The sequence below is a fragment of the Podarcis raffonei genome, chromosome 8 (assembly GCF_027172205.1).
Source record: "Podarcis raffonei isolate rPodRaf1 chromosome 8, rPodRaf1.pri, whole genome shotgun sequence".
Taxonomy (NCBI): domain Eukaryota; kingdom Metazoa; phylum Chordata; class Lepidosauria; order Squamata; family Lacertidae; genus Podarcis; species Podarcis raffonei.
Genome location: NC_070609.1, coordinates 71,792,816 through 71,798,850, shown reverse-complemented (window position 1 = coordinate 71,798,850; position 6,035 = coordinate 71,792,816).

The window sequence follows — 6,035 nt, the reverse complement described above, 5'->3', positions numbered from 1 at the left end:
TTGAACTGCTAGGTTGGCAGGAGCAGGGACCAAGCAACGGGAGCTCACCCCGTCGCGGGGATTTGAACTGCCGACCTTCTGATCGGCAAGTTCTAGGCTCTGTGGTTTAACCCACAGTGCCACCCGCGTCCCAATGCAATACATAAAACACAATAGTCCTGAGGGCACTGGGTTTGAAAAGGCTGGGCAACAATGTTTAATACAGGATGAGATAATTTCCTGGGAACATGGTGACCTTAAAGAGCTCATCTTTGCCACTTCCCTTCAACAGCTTTAGGTCTGCTTGGTGTTGGTTGCTGTTGTTTTTAGCTCACCTTCTCACTTAAATCCTCTTCTTCCTAGTCACAGCTGCTCTCTCTCTGTGTGTGAAAAAATAGAATAGTGAAAATAAAATTAGATCTGGCAGCTGACAACATTAAAAAAAGAAAGAATGCCAGCATCACATACTTTGAGTGTAGGAGGTGAGAAAGGAAGGCTTGAGAGCAAACAAGTCTGTGTTTGGGATTGTCTGGGAGAAGAAGGGAATTAGAAAGCGTGATGACTTTAAGAAATATGGGTGGTGGCAAAGTCTTGGGCAGTGACTGGCTGAGCTGCTGTGACATCACAAGAAGACAAGGATACACACACACACAGAATATATATATATATATATATATATATATATATATATATATATATATATATATATATATATATTCTATTTTACAATTTAGAATATTCATTTATACAACCTTAAAATATCAATGACTTCCATAAAGGCAGCCCTGTTTAGGGAAGCTTTTAATGTTTGACATATTACAGTATTTCTATATTTTGTTGGAAGCCGCCCAGAGTGGCTGGGGAAGCCTAGCCAGATGGGTGGGGTATGTATGTATGTATGTATGTATGTATGTATGTATAAATAAATAAATAAACTCTTTCCATGGTTCATTTTTCATAGTATAAATTTCTTCATATTTTATATAATCTAAACCATTCAATATTCCATTATTACATCTATAAAACTTATTTACACTGTTGAAATAAATAATAATAATAATAATAATAATTTATACCCCGCCTATCTGGCTGGGTTTCCCCAGCCACTCTGGGTGGCTCCCAACAGAATATTAAAAACACAATACAGGATTAAACATTAAAAACTTCCCTAAACACGGCTGCCTTCAGATTTCTTCTAAAAGTCAGATAGTTGTTTATTTCCTTGACATCTGATGAGAGGGCGTTCCACAGGACTGGTTCTCTGTAACCTCACTTCTCGCACTGAGGAAACCGCCAGAAGGCCCTCGGAGCGGGACCTCAGTATCCGGGTTGAACGGTGGGGGTGAAGACACATTATTTTAATGCTGACAACATTTTCAAGTGTACACAATTTCGCCCCATATATTCAACAAACATTTTCCAATCTTCTTCAAATGAATGTTGTTCTTGTTCTCTTATTCTGTACATGAGATCCGCAAGCTGCGCATATTCCAATCAGTTTAAGTTGCCATTCTTCTTTGGTTGGGACCTCATATTCCACCTCTAGTCCTATGATTCCTTTGCTCATTTGGGATTATGGCAGAGTGAACAATGCAGCCATCCCCTGGAGATGAAAGCCACACACACACATGCAAACACAAACACTTTAATCCTCAAATATGGGCGACAGAGAACAAGTGTATCCGAAGGAACATTTTGTGCGGTCTATTTCCTGTTTATCACACTAAGGATGCCATATGGGGTTTTTCCTGTCATTCTGGACTATATTAAACACAGCAGCTGTGGATAAAATTCACTTGAAAAAATCCCCTTGGAGGTCTGGCAACCTGATCACCCCATAGATCATAGAGTTGGAAGGGACACCAAGGGTCATCTAGTCCAACCCCTACAATGCAGGAACCCTGCCCACCTTGAACCACCAACCTTCTTGTTCACAACCAGATGTACAGACCCATTGTACCACAGGAATGCCTTGCTGCCTTCTGCTTCTAACAGTTTGGAAAACCAGGAGGCCGTCTGTCAGACGAAAAGTGGGTGGTGATGTCGCCTGAAGGTTTTGGAAGCCTTGGCTTCAAAGGCTGACCATGAGTCGTACACCTGTGAGCTCCATCTTTATCAGACCTGACTCGTAGTCCAGTGGTGGAGCATTTGTTGTACATACAGAAGGTCTCAGGATCAATCTTCAAGCAGAAGATCCCTGCTTGAAACCTTGGAGAGTTGTTGCCAGCCAGTATAGACAATACAGAGCTCGATTACTGAGCTCGATCCTGACTCTGGCTCAGCCCTTGGTCCCGCAAGCAAGGCGACAAGGTGTCTTAATGGCGAGCACGGTTTGTGCCACAAAGAGTGCCAGGCTTCAGGGAAACGGCGTCCTCCCTCCCTTTAGCCGTGGATAAGCAGAACAAAGCAAAAATAGTCTCTTACCACTTAAAGAGATTTTAATGATCACAGCGAAAGAACAAAGAGTCCATTCTCGGAGTAAAGGTGCTCCCAATTAAGGTTTTCTCCCCCCCCTCAATTCACCCTTGTCCCTTCCTTTCTTGCAACTTGATCTTGCAACCACTGTGCCTTCTGTGCAGCTACCTTATCTAATCTCCGTGACCTTGGACTGATCAGATGGACACTTTCCAGTGAACCAGAGTCTCTTCCGGTTCTTCTTCTCCTAGCTGTTCACCACCCAGTTCTTCCCAGCTTCTGCCTTCTGAACTATGTCCCTCTGCGAACCACTGTTCCAAATCTATACTGTCCCACTGCTCCTGATCATCTGTGCAGCCCTCCTCAGAGAGACCATGAAAGTCCCTCTATATATTTTCTTGTTCACACAAGTCTGGCAGGGACACTTCCCACGCTCCCAGAAAAAGCGTCTTTTTACTCTCTCCTCTAAAAGTGCCTCCTGGCAGGTTTGCAAGCTGCATTCCCACCCGCAAAACTTGGCAATCTCCACCACCATAACTTGATGCTGGAGGGGAAACAACATTGAGATGCAAAGGCAAAAAATGGAGCGAGATTCTGCAGGCATGGTGGGATCCAAGACTCCATTAGCACCCCATTCCCTGGATGCATTTCCTTCACCCCATTGTCAGCTCAACATCCTTGTTTTCCTTTTACACTAGGCTGCTTTCTGCATGCACTCACACATGGCAATCGTTCCCTATCAGAGCACCTGCTTTGCATGCAGAAGGTTCCCAGGTTCACTCTCTAGTTAGGAGTGCGGAAGACCTCTGGTCTGAAACCCTGGAGAGCTGCTGCCAGTCAGTGCAGGCACTATGGAGCTAGGTGGACTAACAGTCTGAGCCTGGAGAAGGCACCTTCCTATTTTCCTTTGAGAAGGGCCATACTTGCATGGCAGGGGATCTGTTTTGCATGCAGAAGGTCCCAGGCTCAATCCCCAAAAATCTCTGGGCAGGACTGGAAATGTCCTCTGCCTGAAACCATGGAGGACCGCTGCCAGTCAGTGCGGAGAATGCCAAGCTTCTTGGACAGTGTGCTGGTTCTGGGGGGTTACTGTGCGGCATGGTCCGAGTCCAGTCCAAGGGTCTGATATGGAGGCTGTCCGTCTAGGCTGAAGTGGGGTCCAAGGCAAGGAGTCAGGTGTGGTCAGGAACTCTGGCAGAAGAGCAGGACAGGGTGCAGGCAGGAACAGGTTACCAACAATGTTGCTCCCGCAACCTGGGACTGGGTTGGCCGGCTTTTATCTGCCCCGAGGCATAGGGCAGCCCCAGTCCACAGGTGACTCGCCTCTCCTGGCCTGGAGGCGAGCACTCCTCCTGCGGGAACTTAGTTCCCTCCGCCTCTCTGCCCTGAGCCTCTGCAGCTCAGGAGAGGCTGGAGGGTTACCGGACCCAGAGGCAACCTCAGCTTCCTCTGACGGGGCTGAGAGTAGAGCACCTGCAGGCAATGGGTCCTCCATCACCTCAGGAGCCAGAGCAGATTCAGCTGGTGTCTGCTCCTGAGGATCCGGCACAGGTGAGGACCCTTCAGGTTCAAGCCCCAGCCCCGGCTCAGCTGGTCCTGGAGGCGGGGACTCCTGTGCAGGCTGGGATTCCTCAGGTTCAGCCTCTGAATCCGATTCCCAGGCCATCACAGACAGCTTCTGTGCTGCCAAATACAGCAGTTCTTTCCAAGGATGTCAGGACAAAAGGAATGAGGAGGTGGAAGGGGAACCAAAACAGTTTTATTAACAAATAAACAGCAGGCGTGCAAAGTATAAAATAAAATATACCCGACAGGGGCTACCCAATCTCGCTTGTAGCTGCCCGGAGCCCCAAGTAGACCAGCAAGAGAAAGACCCTGACCGTCAGTCTCCCAGCATCAGGTCCTTTGATCTGGGTAGAAGCTCTCCTGGGCCCCTCCCACCTATGGCTTTTATAGCATTCCTTGGTGTAATCAAGTGCACCTGACATTACTCATGATTAGCCCAGGACCCGGAGATGGAATTAATACAGAGCGGCTGAGAGTCTCCCACTACCTGCAGCTGGGTATCCAGCCGGCATTTGCAACACAGAAGAAGCCAAGAAACTCCCCACAGGTGTGTGAAACACAAGAATCCAGCAGACCTCAAACTGGGGATGCTAAAGGGAAAGGGACATGCCACCTAACTCCTCGAAATACAATTGTCTTCCGCATTTCCACTACAGCTTCCTATGTCCCTGTGTTCTCCCTCCTCCTCCAACCCAGTCAAGCCAGAATTATTATCAGAGTTCAAGGACACATTCCAGCCAGGCAAAAACACTCAATTCTATCTTATAATCAATTTCATTTGGATATCTATTTGGATACCCACCTGGCACTCAGTTCGTTTTGCCACAGCCTGATGATGACTTGGTAACTCTTTCATTGGTGGCATCATTGCTGTGGAAAGCCCTCCCAGCTGAAATGAAAACAGCCTCATCAGTATTGGCATTCCACCGGCCCTTAAAGACACACCTGCTTATTTCCTTCTCTCCTGACTTGAATCTTTAGCTGTGATTCCTGCATTGCAGGGAGTTGAACTCGATTTGGGTCCCTCCCTGCTCAACCGTTCCACTATTCTGTCTCCTACTTTGTCTGTTAACTGTTACACTGTTTTTTAATGGACAGGTTTTAATTATGGAAGTTGTAAAGTAGTTTATTTTACTAGATCTTTTATTTACGGGTAGCTGTATTTTCAGAACTGATTTTACCCTTGTTAGTTGGCTTTTATTTGTTTGTGAACTGCTGTGATATTTCTTCTTGACATGAAAGGCAGCAAATAAATTCTAACAGTAAAAATAGTAGTAGTAATAATAGTTTAAATTTGGATTGTTGGATTATTCTTACTGTTAAGGCAAGCTGGTGTTAAGGCAAACATAACTGACCAGTTATGCAAGCGCATTTTGTAATTTTATAAGCTGTGTGACTTGGTTGCTCAGCTCAATTTTTTTACATGATCTTTTATGTGCTGTGGTCTTTTAGGTCTTGTGATTTTGTTGTTATTTTCATTGATTACAGTCTAGTAATTGTTGTAATCGTCGAGGGTGAATTTCTGTTTCTTATTTGCTGGTATTTTGAGAGTTAATGTTCTTGTGCAATATTATATTTGAAATGAATTGTTGAATGTTGCTTTATTTGATGTGCGTTTATTTTAAAGCCACGTGACTTATTTGCTTTGGATTGGATTGTTATCAGACGTGTGACCTTTGTATATTTTGCGGCTTCAACAGCTCGTACGCTGCCTTGTGTACAGCAACATGGAAAGGCAGCATGCAAATTAAAAGTGAAATGAAAATGAAATGCTGGTCTATTTATTTTCTTTCTGCAATATGTATACTTGAGTTCATAATGGCCTGGTTTGATGGCACTGTGTTTAGTAAGTGGTGCTGATAGGGGAGGGGAGGGGGGGTTGAGGAGCAGCTCTTGCCAATGATTGGCTAATGTCGGGGGAGAGCGAGAGAGTCAATGAAACTGCCTGCAAACCCTGAAGCACTGCACAGCGATCGGAGCTGGCTAACAGCGAGGAAGCATCTGATGTAGACTAAAGCCAGGGAGATGCAGCACCCTCCTATTCAACTCAGGATCTGTCCTTCTGCGCTCACTGC